This window comes from Falco naumanni, chromosome 5 (assembly GCF_017639655.2).
Source record: "Falco naumanni isolate bFalNau1 chromosome 5, bFalNau1.pat, whole genome shotgun sequence".
Taxonomy (NCBI): domain Eukaryota; kingdom Metazoa; phylum Chordata; class Aves; order Falconiformes; family Falconidae; genus Falco; species Falco naumanni.
Window position 1 is genome coordinate 21,880,646 of NC_054058.1, and position 16,725 is coordinate 21,897,370.

General features: G+C 43.6%; 1 protein-coding gene across 10 annotated transcripts in view; it reads left to right on the top strand.

The window, feature by feature from the left end:
• The first annotated feature begins 4,607 nt into the window (after nucleotides 1-4,607).
• EPS8 (epidermal growth factor receptor pathway substrate 8) overlaps nucleotides 4,608-16,725 on the top strand; it is a 140,873-nt gene continuing 128,755 nt past the window's right edge. For 3 of the 10 annotated variants that reach the window (XM_040594603.1, XM_040594598.1, XM_040594605.1), the window contains exon 1: nucleotides 5,554-5,733. The gene's annotated coding sequence lies outside the window, so the exon portion shown is untranslated. Of the gene's footprint in view, nucleotides 4,631-5,005; nucleotides 5,167-5,553; nucleotides 5,734-16,725 lie in introns of those variants that run through there. The other 7 variants (XM_040594601.1, XM_040594600.1, XM_040594599.1 and 4 more) reach the window with 7 other exon arrangements.

The following is a 16,725-nucleotide window of genomic DNA, read 5'->3' on the forward strand; positions in this document are numbered from 1 at the left end:
CTTGTGATTATTAAAGAAATGTTTTGATTTTAGATGCTTGACTCAAGAATTCTGAAGGCTTGGGATGGGCCATATGGTTAAGATTGTTTCCCTTCCTCCACCAAAGAAGTATAGTTCAAAATCCTAGAAGAAAAAAGAAAAGCCAGAAATTCTTATAATTTCTGGCAAAACAGATTAAAATATTTTTTCAGTTATGTATCTTTCTGCCTGCCTGCCCTCTTTCTTTTCTCATGAATATGAGATATAAGGAAAATGAAATATCTGAGGTTTAATGCTCTACCTCTCTCCCAATAAACATACAATGTAATAAAAAACATCTGTCGTGCTTTCCTATGAAGAACAGAGTGTAGATATAAAAAGATTGATTGTCTGTGTCTTATTTCATTTTTGTCTCCATAAGATAGGAATATGAAGGCATCACAGTGCTTAACAACATTTGAGTTTGCTTTGTAACCCGCAATTTATTTGCTTAAATTCAATTAGAGTCTCATCCATCAACCACAGTGTAGCTCCTGAGAGGGGACAGATCAAAATCTAGTAATCACGGATGTGCTGAGCTTTGCCCACATGATGTCAGTTGTTCCCGTATGGCTTTTCTTATATCTCAGGTTTCTTTCAGGACAGGGTCCTTGACTTCCAAATCCAAGTGTCAGCCAATCTCAGTGCAGAGACTGAATAATGAACAAAGTAAGGATTTGGGTCTGATTCCAAAATAAATGGCAACACTCCCTGTGGCTCCAGTGGGGAAAGGTTACTCTGTGTTACTTCACTAGCTGATTGTGACCCACATAGGATTGTGCAGAAAGAACTGCCAGATATTTCATTATGTCACAGAGCCCTTGACTTACTGGAAGGCTTTCTATCATCACACATTCAACTTTAACCCTAGCCATAAATTTACGTGGGTTGTAATTGATGCATTAGTAACTGGAGTGGCTGGATAGCGAATTTGTAAGTCATCAATGATGGCAGCTTTAGACTGAAGAGTTTTGGGCTCACGATAAACAGCTGGCTCATTTATCCTAGTCAACTTACTCAAACAATCTCCTTCAGGGACATAACAATAATTAGGAACAAAGAATAAGAATCCGATACCCCCTGGCAGCTAGGCTAAGGGTCAAATAGGGAAGATGTGTGTTTACTGATGCAAGATCCAAACTAAGCAAAACAGAGACCAGAACATCCAGGAGGTGTAACTCCATGTTCTCTGACATAGGAGTGCAGGCACAACAAGGAGCATTTTTTTAAGATGCCAAACTTCTCTACAGTACAGGGTAGTCCCTCATATAATTTGTACAAAGTGATTCATGATGGCTCTTTGAGGCACTCTTATCCATCACAGTCGCTGTGAGTCTCCGTGGAGTTCAGCACTGTGACCGCACTCTGACAAGACACCTTGTTCTCGCCTGATATATTCTCTGCTGTATCCTCGAGCTCTTCAGAAGAATCATTTCTTGGGTGGAAATGAGGCTTCTGGGAGTCCTTTCTGCTCTTTGGCTCTGTACCTGGGGTAAAGGGTATGGGTCAGCCAGGAGCAGTCCAGATGTTTTCCCTCTGGTTCAGAGCTGAGTCTGGCATTTGGTTTCTGTGAGGAGAAGGTTACAGACACGCAGGTTTCCTCCTTCCTTTTCACACTTAGATTGTGGGTAGCTCTCTGGTCTGCTTTACTTCCTTTGCCTGAACCAACCCTCCCTAGAAAGTTTATTAAAGAACATGCAAGTAGCTTCTGTAATTTTGTAATAATCAACTAAGCACAAGTTCTCCAATAAAGGCATCGACTAACTACTTCTTAATGTTCCAAAGCCTATGACAGGAAAGGAGGTCTTTTAAGTTTTTTTTTTTTTTTATATTCCATTTTTGGGCATAGGGGATGATGACACAAAACCAAACCCAAACACATTAGAGAGTTTGCCCAGTGCTAATTTTTGGATAGAAGACCCTAGGTTCCTAACTAATTTAGAAGTTTATGGAATGTCCACAACATTATTAGACCAAATCTGTCTCACCAGTTTTGAGGCCATTATGTTGTTCATAGCTTTACTCAAATAATGTATCTGAACTTAGAACAATTACATTCACTTAGTTTCTACTGAAAATGGTCTAAAAATATGTATATATTTATAGCATGAAGGATTTAAGCAGAATATTTTAAAACCAGACACACCCCAAAGAAGCTCCCAATCTATGTACAAATGACTTTGGGACTGGAAGAATCTCTATACTTATTCTTCAGATCCGCAGGCCTGCATTGTTTTCTAGATAGAACCGTGTTTAGCCTTTATGCAAAATGTTTTATGTAATTTTACCTAAGCAGCAAAAGAGTACTTCCCATATTTGGGATTTCTTTTTTCTTTTTCACAGCATAAAGAATGGAAGATAGCCAGTCTCTTTTGTTTCTCTCATTTTCTGTGGATTCCTCTGGATTAACCTCACATTTTTATGATCCTAAATGAGGAATAATTCTGCTGTTTCTCACTGTAGCTGCACGTGCCTTAAAATCACGAGAAGAATCAGGCTTGCTTTGTATATTTTTCTCCTGAAAACTCTATGGATACAGTAGTGTCTGTTTTCAATGAGAGTGGAAATTCCAGTATCAAGCAGTTAATCTTAAATCCCCAGGCTTGCTGTAGCCAATACTGGACAAATTGAACACTTGCTCATCTATTTTCAATGCATCCTCAACAACGGCTGAGCCCCATGAACCTGCAGGATGGTTCCCCGCACCATGCCTTCCATCCTGTGTACACCTGCAAAGGAGATTGCAACTGGCTCGGGCCACGGCGTTTGGCTGAATTCTGTGCAGGAGGGGGTGTGTGTGCCAGCAAACAGACTCTGCTGGGTCTGCCAGACAGTTGTGTAAGTCATTTGTTATGTGTAAGTCATTCTGCAGGTTCCCAGCACGGAAAGTATCTTTAGGTTATTCTACAACAGAAGGAAATTTTTGGGCATATTTTGTCTTTTCCCCAAACAGAAAAATAATGATGAAATCTCTTCTTCATCCCCTGTGTTAAAAAGTTCTGGTTTCCTATCTGCAGTGATATTAGCCTCATCATCATATCAAATAATCTTAAAAATGTCCATACCTACTGTACACATTCTGAAGAAAAGTTGATAAAGCACAGAAATAGAATTTATTCTTCCCCAAATCTTTGTCTCTCCCATTTATTCTTCCATTTGCCCTTTTCTCATCCTCGCGTCCCACTTTCTTTCCACATTCTCCTTTATTATCTCTGTTCCTTTTAAACAGTTGCTTCTAAAAGCAAACAAAAATATCAGCCCACCAGAGTCTCCTGCATTTCTCTTCTGTCCTTTGTGAAAGGGAACTGGAGCAGGGGGTGGGCTTGGGCTGCGATCCAGGAAAGGGGGAAGAGAGGCACTGTTCATCCCTGCCCAGAGCTGAGGCAGTCCCCAACCTTTTCTTTAGTAGCATCTGTCATATTCCTTTCCGCCTCTCATGGGGGAAGCATTTTTATGAATACGTTACTATTATTATTTACCTAGGGAGCCGGTGTATGGTGACTGGCATACCATACAAACTGGAAATGTCAGTTTAGATGTCGGTGTTCCTGTAAGCATTCATTCACACAAATGACCTAGGTGACCCCTCCATAATCTGACTCTTTAAGGTTTGAAGGTTTGTTGGAAACAAACTTCCCGTTAACAAGTGTGTGGTATCTGTGCATTTCATTGCTTGTTTAGGTACATCAAAGTGGACTCGGCGCTCCCCTCCCCCCATTATTTCACAAGATTTCTTTGTGCTTTCCTGTTTTGTGGCGGACCCTCTGGACCAGAAAAAGCAGCAGAGATGGAACCATTAGCAGAAGATGCGGCGTGACAAGAGGCTTTGTCAGCTCAGAGACAGGAAGGAACTGTTTTTCCTTTTCTCTGGTTTGTTTGTGGGGTTTTTTGGGTTTGGTTTGGTTTTGTTTTTTTTTTTAAGCAGAGTGAAGGTGAACTCCTAAGCAATCACGGAGTGAGGCCCCACCTCTCCCAGCCTGGTCTGTGTGCTCGCGTTACTCTCCTGCCCGGTTGAGGGGAGCCTGCAGTGAGGCTGATGCCTGCCCACTGCCTGCGGCCTCAGCTCCCAGCCTCCCGGCCAGCCTGGCGAAATCAGGCTGCACAGCTCAGACCTTGTTCTCCCGAAGATTTGCTGCAAAACAAGGGTGGGATAGCACCACCTGAGAAGAGATTCAGCAACTGAACCGCTGCAAACAGTAGCTGGGCAGTATCATCCCTTCTTCTTTATTACAAAGTGTTAGGGGAAATCTGTGTCCTTCCAGAGAAGCCGTCAGGGGCACGGCTCTGGCAGTGATGCCTCTGACTTCACCTGCCTCTGCAAACGAGTCACGGAGTGTTATAAAAAGCAAGGATCTGCCAAGTCCCATTTCTTGGAACTGAGTGGAAATTTCAGCAAGCAGCTGCTCTTTCATTAGTTTATACTTTTCCTCTGCGGGTTTCTCGAAGAGGGCCTGCAGTCACAGAAACTTGGTAGCATAAAGGACCTGTTGGTATGTTTGGGGAACTGTGGCTCAGTCCTGGAATGCCTTTGTGTTTGGTCTAGATCTGATTTTGATCTTTGTGAGGAATCCTGGTGAAGCCTGGAGGGAGACTTGGGAACATAATTAAGCAGGTTTGTAAAGTCTTTCAGGATTGGCAATGCAATCCTGTCAAAAATCGGGAAGGGAACCTCAAAGTCAGATGAGCTCACCTATGTACTACCTGAAGGGGGGTGAGGGGTGTGTGTCTTCTCATCTGTCCGATGCTGTTGAAAGACTGATGTTTTCTAGCTTTCCTCTGGAGTCACAAAAGACAAAAACTGATTTGAAAGTGAAAGCAGTGAAAACTGACATTCTCAGGGAACAGGGCGGTTTTAGGAGTGGAAGTGGCCCAATGCAGATATCTGACCGTTGCAACAGGACTTTGGCTACCTGTAAGCATGCCAGCAGTGTGTGTGCTTGGGGCTGTTCCCCTGTGCCCGAGTGAGAGCCACGTGTAAGTTGTCAGGGCCAGGAGGAATGCGGTGCCAGATGGAAACAACATAAACAGCTGGGAGATTTCAGCTGGGATTTCGAGTGAGGATGGGGGACTTTTGTTCTCGTAGCCCGCTCATTCCAAAGGTGGTTTAGATACATCTGCTTCTTCGGGGAATTTTGCTTTGGAGTCTTGGTAGGTTTTGTGTGTGACTTCCCCCCCCCCCCCCCTTTTTTTTTTTTTTCTTTTTTCTGATGAAGGCTTACGATCCCATTAAACAACTCCCCTATTTCAGCCCGGCTCCGGGGAGCTGCTCGCAGTACCTTTGCCTTTTGTGAGCGCCCTGTAAACCGCGCCAGGGAGCAGGCGGCGAGGCGGGGCGGCCCGGCAGCGCGCACAGCCCGCATGGCGCCGGGGGGCAACGGGGGCTCCGGGGCGCTCCCCGCTGTCCCGCCGCGGGCCCGCCCCGGCCGCGGGCTGGGGCTGGGGCGGCGGGGCCGGGGCTGGGGCTGGGGCCGGGGCGGGGCGGCGGGCCGGCAGAGGGAGCTGCGCTCCGCTCCGCCGCTGCTCCCGGTGACCGGCGCCCTGCCCGCGCCTCTCCGACACTTTGTTGGCGGCGCCGAGCGGCGACCCCGCGCCCGCCCTGCCCGGAGCCCGGCGGCGGCGGGGAGCCCCGGGGCCCCGCGCGGAGCCCTGCGGCCGCCGCCCCCCCCCCACCCCGGAGCTGCGCGGCGCGCCCGCGGCAGGAGGACGCCCGGGAAGGTAAGGGGCTGCCGGGCGGGGTTTCCCCCGGTCGCCGACCCCCCATTTTGTTCCGCGACCCTCAAAGCCGCCCGGGCAACCGCCCGGCTTGGTAACGTGGCGAGCTGCGGGGCACGAACCCCAGCCTCCCGGCGGGGCGGGCGCTGCCGCCGCCCTCCGCCCGGGCAGGGGCCGCTGGAAAACTCCCTGCCGGGCCCCCGGCTGCGCCCGGCGCTCCCGCGGCGGCCGGGGACGGCGCCCGCTGCCGCAGCCTTTCCCTGCGCCCCGGCTTTACACAGGGGCAGCTCGCCGTGCGTGCACGCCCGTGTGTGAGTGTAGGTGCACGTATCTTCTGCTCGCCCCCCCCGCGGTAAGGCGAGCCGCCGCCGCCACACCTGCTCGCACCGTGCCCGCCGGGCTCCCCACCGGCAGCGCGGCGCGGCCCCGGGGGCGGCCCGCTGAGCGTCCCTGCCGCTGCCCAGCGTCCCTGCCTGTGCCTTCGGCCGCATCCTCCTCCTCCTCCCCCCTCACCTTCTACCAGGTGACTTAGCTTGCTGTCCTTATTGTGGTTTTCCTTTCCCCGGTGGTGAAGCTAGCTTTTCCAATGGCTGTATTGCTGGGAGCTGGCAAAGGGCCGCTGTCAGGTGGGACAATCCTGTTGCGTGCCCGGGTTTTTTCGGTGCTCTGACCTGCTGTATTCCATCTCCTCGACTGCTCAGCCTTTTCCATCTACCTGCTAACTTTCCCAGGTGTTCTTCCTCTCTCTGCCCCCCTGCCCCCTCTCATCCCCATGACATGCGCTCCCTTCTGCATCACACCACTGGGTGAAGGATGACCTGGGCACACGGTGGAAAAGAGGTTTGTGGTATTTTGCAGCATGATCTAAGGTGCCCCTGCCCCCCCCCCCCCCCCCCCCCCCCCAAGCTCAGCAGGTCTGCATAGTATCCATGTGAAGCAAGGCATTGCAGCTTCCACTAAATCAGTTTCAAGCCAGCTAGGAGTGGGCAACAGAAGGGTGGAGCAAGTTTTTCCGAAGGATGATGTTTGCGAACCAACCCTCCCACTCAAAAACTGTGCCTTGCCTTGGCTGGTGGGTTTTGTACCCTGCAGAGTTATAGACATGCAGCAGTATGACCTTTGGTGGAGTCTGCTTTGTTTACTTAAAATGAAGTACTGAAGATAAAAGTATTACTGCTCTGCGTTGTGTCTGATGAAATATTAACCAAATGATGGATCTTGCGTGTCTTTCTGGTGTAGATCGTGTTTTCATTGTGCCTCTCCTTCATCATCAAAATATGGTCCTCCTCCCTTCCTTTTGGCCATCTTTCTTCTCGTTTATGATTGTGCAATGTCTATATGTCAGCTACAAAATTTGCTTATGTGGGACAATATAAAAATGACCATTTTCGTTGTTAGCAACTGGAAATACTGAATCAGCATTGTGTGACCGGTCTGCTTTCTGTGGAGTACCCACGGAAATGCTGCAGCCCTTGCCCTCTGAGAAGTGGTCCTCCCCGAGGCCAGGCTTCAAATGCGTTGGTGGTTTGCTCTCCGTGAGCGGTGGGGACTGTGAGGAGCTTACAGGCTTTCCAGGGTGTAAGGGAGACGCAGCATATCTCGTGTTGATTCACAGTGAGCGTAGCATTATTTGCATACGGGTACTGTCAGGTAATGAGATACTGTGCTCAAGGCTCTACGGAAGCAGGTCGGAGCTGCTGCTTGCTTTTACTGGGGGAGACTGGAAATGTAAGTGGCTTTGGAGTTTAATTGTTCAACTAGCTTTTATCATCAAATACTCATAATGGTTGCGGTATGGTGTTATGCCTTCTGGTAGCTCAGAATGAATATTTCTGATTGCGTGTAATTTTGAAAGCAGCCGAAGTATCCCATTAGACTTAATTGGAGGTAGGTAACTCCCCACAAGCAGCAACACCCAATAGTGATTAGGTGCTGGGTTATATATAGGAATAATAGAGAGGACAGGATTGATCTAAAGATACTTACTTCTGCTGTGAAATGCACAGATGGAAAAAAATACAGAAGGTTTCCACTTGGTGACAACTGAATTCATAAAATATGATTGATTTTCTTTCTGTCCACAGTCTAGCTGTAAATGGCAAATCAGTCACATTAATTGCTGCATTTTTTCCCCTGCAGGTGAAAGCTTATTAAAATCTAAATATTTGAAGTCAAATAATTGGTGCCCTAAGGGTCAAAGTAGATTAAGTATATAAGAACTTTCACTTCAGCTAATACAGTGAGATAACAGAAGACTTCAATCCACACAATGAAAACTGCGCCAATAAACTGCTTACTAACTTTGATTTCAGTGTCTAGCACTTGTTGCTTTTATACTCTTAATTACAATTCCTGCATCACACTGTCTTCTCAAATGGTGAATGGTCAAAGGTACAAGATTTTCTTCAAGACACAGCTTTCAGCTGTAACAGACAGAAAAATGGAGCCCTTTGGTCTGTGACCCCTCCAGACTCTTCTCTCTCTGCTGCGGGGCTGGTGGCCAGAAAGAAAAGACATTTAACACCACAGAGCTGTGTTGCTTACGGTACAGTGTGTGTGGCCCAAACCCATCATCTCTGTTCAAAGAGAATTGGAAAGGTACTTTGCTTGTGTGTATGTTTTCCACATGTGGACGGGTCTGTTTCTCGCGTGTCGTTTGAAACCAGGTTTTCTTCTTGCTTCCTTACTTAACAGCATCTGAATCTGCGTCCCCTTTGTCCATAGGGATTCAGAGTTTTCATCATTCTAGTCCTGAGCTGGGTTCCCAAGGAGGCTAATCAACATCATGCTTAGATGGCTTTGAATTCATTTTGAAGCCACAGTATTTGTTTTGTGGTACAGGGAGCAGCATGATGGCTGAGATAAAGTTTTAGCAGGTATTGTGTAAATATGGCCTTACTATGAGGAAAAAAATGTAAGTCACCAAAAATACCATTGGTAACTAAAATGATAGTGTAGTTTATATATATTTTCACACTGAAATGAAGAAAAGAAAAAAAAAAAAAGACTAAGAGGCAAATTTCTGGTTTTCAGTGCTAGTTCTCTAGTTTTTTCCTGTATTAAATGCTTTGTGTTACAGAAACCAGAATTTGTGCTTTCAGAGAGGAATGTAACTGCTGCTGTTTTATCTCAACTACAGAGTTAGATTCTGATTCATCCATTAATTTATTCATCCAACACATCAAATTTGTCATAGGTTTATACAGATCTTGATTTCACCCCGATACCTAGGAATTTCAGTTTCCCACCCTAGATCTCATTTTGCCGGGAACTTCAGCTGTGACTGCAGTCCTGAGTGACTCCTGGGTTTCTCCATGTTGTGCCCTTAAATGAACTTAGTTATAATTTGAAGTTTCATCTAAGTCAGTGAGGCTATTTGGTGTCTGTGTGTAGAAAAACATTTGCGTAACTGTTTACAAAACAGAGCTCTTCGTTCACTGAAACGGAAAGGTAAGACAAAGTGTCTTTTTTTGTGTTTTTGCTCGGAGATCCTACGTAATTCTCTTTGCTGCCTGGTGAGGTTAGTCACAGCCTTCTTGGAAAGGTCATGATGATGTGGGAAGAAGCAACCTTCGCATCTGTTTTGTGGGGAGGGATTTTTTTGGTGTTTGTTTTTAATTGTGTCATGGACACTGGGGAGATAAAAAATGAATCAGTTACAAATGGAAATGTTGTTAGCATTAGCTTTTGGGGGCCCTGTTTTCATTTTGAGCTGTGACCATGAGACCACAATCAGTAACACGTGCCTTTGATTTTATTCTGTAATGTCAGTTTTTAGTAAAATCTTTAAATATTGGCCAACTCAGGGCCTTGAATGCTTCTAGTTGAACGCTTCCAGTCCTTTCTTCCTTTCCTCTCTATGCCAGTGTCTCAGTAATTAAAGTTACTCATGCTGTGAATCTCCACAGGATTAAGATCTGAAGTGGCAATAGCAAATTACAAATTACTTTCTTTGCATTTATTACCTTTTGTCTCTTTCTGAATAGACTTCAGCAACCTTATGCGTTCTGGATAGACAAAGATAGCAGATGTCTCTAGCTTCAAAGATGCAGGGTTAGTATTTTCCATAGAATTTTGTACATCTCTCCTTATATTAACCATTTCTGTGGGGTTTTCTGTTGTGTAGCTTTCTAACGCATAACAAGCATCTTCATTACTGATCAAGTGACAGGGGATTCTACTTGCATTTATGGTCAAAGCTTCACTCAAGCTGGCATTTGGACCAACCATGGGAACTGCTGTGTTCTCTGTAAAACTACAGAGGAGAAAAACAATGCTGCAGGAATCCCAACCTGTATAAAACCCTGGGTTGTGAAATGATGAATCCCTTGTCCTCTAATACTGTGAAACCTTTGAGTATTTCATCATTTAGAAAAAACCTCACTGTTTTCAAAATGGTATCTGTTGAGTGAGAGTAGGTGTTACAGATGCTTGGTAACATCAGGTAGGGCTTTTTGTTTGTTTTTTCTAAGAATGCAATGGGTTTAGGTGAGATAGAGGATTTATCTTTTAATAATCCAAAGTTTTACCGCTTATGGATTTTCTGGATTTTATAGATTACCACTGCAGGTAAGGGAACATCTGACTTCTTTCAAGCCTTCTATGAGTGTAGAGGAGCTGTAATGAGCTGACTTAATTGTGAAGGTGCTATAGCTGGCTGGTTCTTGGGGCAGGGGGCTGGAGTTTGCTGTAGCTGGATGCTTCAGACTTAACCTAGTGCAAGAGTATCACTGTGAGCCTTAATGTCTATAGCTCAGGAATGTTTTGTAACTGGAAAATAAAGGGGTGACTCATGGGAATTTGTTTCTATTTGATTTCTGCTCCTGCATAAAAAAGCATTTTTTAAAGATTTGACCCAAGTAGAAAAGCAGGTACTGGGCTTACTGCTTCTCCCGTCAGTACTCCCTTCTCCTCTCCCTTGCGTTCCAGAAATGGCCTCAAGTGCGAAGAAAAGCTGAAAGTGAGAGGCTGGCAGTACCTTTTTGCTGTTTATTAGTATACATCCAGACCCATTAGGAAAGGGAAATTTATATTTAACATACCTCCCAAATCAGCTGCGTAAAACTTGATCTAAAAAACATGAAAAACACATGAGATCACGGAAGTCCATTTGCTTTTCAGTACTTGCAGATGCATGGTGAGATACAAGATTATCCCAATTTTATCAGTGTTTAGGTAGAATTTGATGTTAGCTGCGATTTGTTCGATTAATGCTCCTAGTGATTTGTCTTTCACCTGAAAGGTGAACTTTGGTTAATGAGCACTTTCTTCTGGGGTGGTTGAGAGGGCTTGATGTTAATTCACCCCCCTGAATGCGCCTTTCATGAAGGCTGAGGACTCTGCTCTTTGTACTGATATACTCTTCCTTCCTTAGGTGCCGCTGTTCTTTTTGATTGTTTACACAGTGTGTCCGAGGTGTTGTCTTCTATGTTTCCTGAGTCAAAGATCTCTTTGTTTCCAGTGTAGAATATAATTTGGAGTAATCAGCCTTGAGAAAACTTTCTTTTTCTGATCCATGAGAGGTTTAACACTTGGTGTTTCAGGGAGTTAGGTATCTGGTTGATGCAAGGATTCATTAAGAGTTCAGTGCCTGTAAGAATCCCAGTCTACGTCATAATTTAAAAAAAAAAAAAATCTTGAATGGGCAGTTCTATAACTCTGAGCGTGTTAATGTGAGACCTTTGTACAAAGAGCGAGACATTCATCTTGCATGTTGAGTTCTTCACTGTAACTGAGTGCATATGACAATGATATAGCAAGGGCTATGCAATGAAATTGAGGTACATCGTAAGGACTTTGTGATATCAACTTGGAATAAAACTCAGCTTGACGATCCTCTGTGCCATTTTAAAAATGGTATGGAAAAGTCAGTCATTTATAGATGTGCCCCTAAAGTAATTTTCAGCTTTGCACACATGTCTTGAGAAACCAATGAATGCATTATACTGCCTTTGGCTGAAGATATAAATACAGACCTATGTTTCACAGTCAGAATTGGGTGTCAGGCTGTGTATTTCAATACATATTTTTCTTCTTGCACTTCAGTGTCGTCTCAGGCTCACTTTTCCCAAAGCGGTATTACTTATTCTCTTTTCCACTTCTAGAATAATTTATTGCTTTGCAATTCTTCCCATGCTCTGAGAACCTTAGTGTAATGTTTCATCTCCTCTGTTTCCTTCTCTTCGTGTATTTAAGGATGAAGAATCATCCAGGGGTGAGGGCAGAGGGCTGGGAGGTAGGAGGGTGGAGTCGGTTCCTATTTTAGCTGTAAACTTCGTTATGGCTAATAAATCTGGGCTAACTGGTAATTAGCCTCTTAGTGCTATCTCATGTACAGAGGGCAAGACAGAGTGAGGAATCTGGTCTTTGTACCTTAGTGTCCATCTGTGTGACGAATGTCCTACTACTGCTGAGGAACAAACACAGCTTCTCCATTGCCGTCACTGTCTCCCTTCTCATGGCTGCTTCTGTGCTAAAGCACTGCTGCACTTACCTTCAGCTTTGGTCTCAGTTTTTCTCCCTGATCAACTTGGCCCCGGGTGAGCTCTTAATGTTTTCCTTCCTTCTCCACTTGCCTGAGTCGTGTTTCTCCACCACCTTCCATGTTGTGGTCAGTCCTGCTCTTGAGTCTTGATGTAAGTTTAGTCTCCTGGGTTTTTTTCTTTCTATTTATTTATCCCTAAGTTTTACCTACCTTTTTTTTTTTTTTTTCTTCACTCTTTGGTTGCACATAGTGCTCTGTGTCCAGCTTTGCAGAATGCACTTCATGCTACTGCTTGTGGTAAAGCTTTTTGTTCCAAAATGGCTCTTTTCCCCTTTTTGTGACATCGGTCTTTATTTCAGTGTCTTCTGAAATGCATTTCAAATCCATTGATCTCAGTGGGACATATCCTATGTGAAATTACATGGATAGTCGAATCTTTGTCTCTAAAGGTTTAACACAGTGTATTTTGTCTAGGCAATAATTCTAAGCTCACTTCAAGCAGTTCTAGAACTCAAGGCCTGAATAGGAGGTGTTTGAGTGTGTGTAGGCATTTGTTTTCCCTGTGTGAGCGAGGTGTCTAATAGACACACAAAAAGTCAGTTCAGTCAATGTCTTACTGAATATGAATGCAAGATATTCTCAGAAGTGCCTTCAATACGGGGTGGCATTTGTTCCTTTCTGCTTAGAATGTACAATTTTTCTCACTTTTTATATTAAAGCTAAATGTTGACGTGCAAGAAAAAGAAGTGTTCATATATTTCTTAAATAGTGACAGAGCAGAACATAGCCCCGGAGGAGAAGCAAGCTGCTGTTGAGGCCCAGTTTTGGTGGAGAGCGATGGAAGTTGGGTTTGTGCAGCTTACCAACAGTTTGGCTTCTTCAGAGTGGCTCAGGCTTCCAGGTGGGGGTTTTGGCAGGTGAGAGGGTCCTGCTGGCCTGTGCAGGCCAGCGTGTTGTGCTCCGCCGTGGCGAGTAGCTGGATGGAGCAGCTGGTGGCACTGAGCTCATCTTCCCAGGGAAAGCGTTTGCTGACTCTTCTGGAGGGGGTGGACACACAGAGCATGAGAGTTTATGTCCCATCGGATTCTTTGGGTATTTTAAGCTGTACTTTTAGAACTCTGAGTTGTCCAGAGAGATCTCAGTTCCTTTTTTTAAAATTATCTACAGATCTTGATTTTGGGGACAGCTGTTTTGTCTCTTTGCCTTAGTTTTCCTATTAATAAACAAAAAATGTATCTGTTTCTCAGGAGCCTGTGAGGCTTAATTAGCAAATGTTTGTTTATACAGCCTTTTGAAAATATAAAGCACCCTATAAATGCTAAGTAGTATTATTATTACTATTACTACTATTATTATTATTCTTACCACCAGCTGCTTTGTTGTAATTGCAGTAGTAAAAGTTTCAGTGCTGGTGGTTGTGGTATCATTGCTGTAGACAGAGTTTTCATGAACACTGGAGACATTGAGGGTGGTGGTAAAAGTGATGGTGCAGACCATACCAAGGTACAATGTGTGGGAGAGCTGAGCTGAGCGAATCTGTGCTTCCAGCTAGGAAGTATTTGTGAAGGTTGTCTTTAAAAAAAAAAAAAATAAAAAAAAAATCCGTAACTGGGAAAGGATAAAACCCTTTCTTGCAGTATGCCAGCATTTACAAGTCACAGGTGTGGAAGAGAAGGGATCTTTTAGAGATGATTGATAATTGGTAGTATAGGAAAAGAGACGTGGTATAAATCACAATTACCCTTTAGGATTTTTTTTTTTTTTAGGTCTACTTTTGTAAAACATCCATGCCTTAATGCTGAGCTATTTTTATTAATGTTCTTGTGCTTATCTCACAGAGCCAGCTTGTTAAAAGAGGATATGAGCACTTTTTAAGCCTCTGACTTATAAATTGTGAGAAAGAGAAAGGAAGATTGATTCCAACAGGCTTGAAGGTAGACTCATTTCTCTTCGAGTTAGCAAAATGAGAAAGGGGGGAAAATTAAACTGAAGACTTAGAGGGCCAATCAGTTTTAGCCAGGTAGAAAATCATTAGATTTAGCTTTAATGTACAATTAAATTGTAAAACTTTAACCTGAAAGAAAATAATTGCAGGGGAATTCTGTTTTGGTAAACGGATGATAATATCTCCAAGTCATTTCTGCCTGAAGTAATAAGGGTAAGAAAAAAATAAAGTAATAAGAAAAGAACACTGAGGGGGAACAATTATTTTACTAACATCTCCTGAGGATCTGAGGGAGTTACTCGGTCACATTATAAGAAGAATATCGTGCTGCTGGAATGTTGGAGAGGATTGATAATAATTGTGCTTTGAAGAAAACTTCTCTGTTCTTTTTACTGTAAACATCTGAGATAAGATGGAAAAAGTTGGAAGAGCACAACACCTTCTGTGAGTTCTTTCAGCATTCTTAACTGCTTGTTGTGAGACCTCAGTTTGAACATTGTTGTTAGGTATTTCTGGTGATTTTTAGAGGGTTCTGGTTTACGAAGTCAGGCTGTCAAACTGCCTATACCAAGTGATCTGTTTCTAAGTGTTTCTTAGTATCTAGTATAATGCTTATTTAAATTGCTAGGGATGTTTCCTGTTGGCTTCTGGATCAGTTCTAATTATGAAGACTTGAATCAGTTAACATGTTAGATCGCATGAATCTGGATCATGGGCGGCATGATTTCGTGGTGGCTGCACTACAAGGGCTTCTAAAATAGAAATGATACAAAGCAGGGAACTGATTCAGTCTTCTATGATTACGTGTAAGCAAATTTTCAGACAACTTTGAACATCATTAAACAGCAGGAAGAAAAGCACCAGCCGCCTTTTTCTTTTTCCTTGGTGGTGTGTTTTTTTGTGTTTTTTTTTTTTAACTTTTAGAGAAATCCTATTTTAAAAACAGCCATGAAGTGTATAACCACAAAGTCCTTCTGCATAGAAACAAAGCCATTGAAACACACAGAGTTAGATAGCATAACCCTGAAGCTCGTATGGAGATGTCCTAAGTGCTGGATAGTAGGTTCAGAGAATGTTGCTTTAGCTGCTCAAAATAGTTTCAGTAGCAAAGTGGAAGACAATTCATAGTGTTGTATTAAAGCTGTTCTCTATTGTGTGAGACTGGTGGCACCTCGCTTTGGATGAAAGTCTGGGTTTTCTTGAGGGCTGTGGGGAAAAAGAAACTATTTTGTGTTCCCTACATACAGCAGTACAACAATTTGATAGGAATTCTTTTTTCTGTTATCTTAAACTGTAACATACAGTAGTATAATAGCTGTCTTTTGAAGTACAGAAAATCTGCCTAAGGGGCCATCATTTAAAGCATAATATGAAATGCTGTTTTAATAAGGTTTTCTCCTTGCACATTTTAAGTGCAAGGAAATGTGTGTGTTGAAACCTTGTGAGTCCTCCGTTTGCACAAAGTATTTGGCTCATTCTCTAACTGTCAAGGGATTAATGGTGTGCTTCAATGAGATCTTGCATTACTAGACTGTAATTATTTTTATAAGAGATTCTACACTGTATTTGATGGTGCTTTATGAATTATCATAATAAATAAAATGAAATTGCTGTTGTGAAAACATACGAGCAAAGTAATCTGATTCCTGTTGTTCTGTACTCGCTGGCTCACGACATTAAGTGATTTCCAGTGGACTTCCAGGCCATTCATACAAGTTGGTGAGGTTTGCTGTGCTGTATTGTTTTGCTTGTGCTTGTGACAAGTTAAACAATGGTGTAACAGACAAGAAGCAGCTCCCTAGACAGGGTGAGAGCACCTCTCTCCTGTACTTCCTCCTTTGGCCATGTACTTGAGAAGGGAAGCAGAAAGGCAACGCGTGCATTGGTTCATGTAATGAATTCAGGTCCTCATCTGAACCATGATGGCATGACCTCTGGCAATTATTGTACGGTAACTGGCTTTGAGTTAAATTATTCAGAGGAGTGCCTACAGCAGAGATGTCAGGACAGTGCAGGCATGTCCAAACTGATTTTAATTGTACTCTCCCAGTACCAGAAACAGACAACAGTTGCATGGGACACAGTGGACTCCATGCTTCTTGGGTGAGGACAGAAGTCCTTACTTGGGTGAGGACAGAAGCCCTTACTGCCATGGCTAGACTGGGTCCAGTACCCAACGTAGGTATGGTGTCTGCACGCTTTTTTGGAGATCTGCATCTAGCTAAAGCAGACTATATAGAAAACAATGCATACTATTTGCTTTTCAGAGTCAGTGGGATGAAATTTCAATTTATCTACCTAAGATTTTTCCCTTTGGTTTATTACAAATACTCGTATGGTCATAGCTCATCCAATTCTTAGCCAGTGACTGGAGGCTTGTTGTAATAGGCACTCCATTTCCAGAGAATTTTATTATTTAAACATTGTGTCTATTTTTAAGTCAGATAATCTATAAAACCTGTTTAAAGCCATGAGGCATCATTACATCATCCAGTTTGACCTCCAGAGTATATGAAGGAGGAGAGTTTCTGCCCTCCTATTTCTGGTAGAAAAATAGAAAATGAGA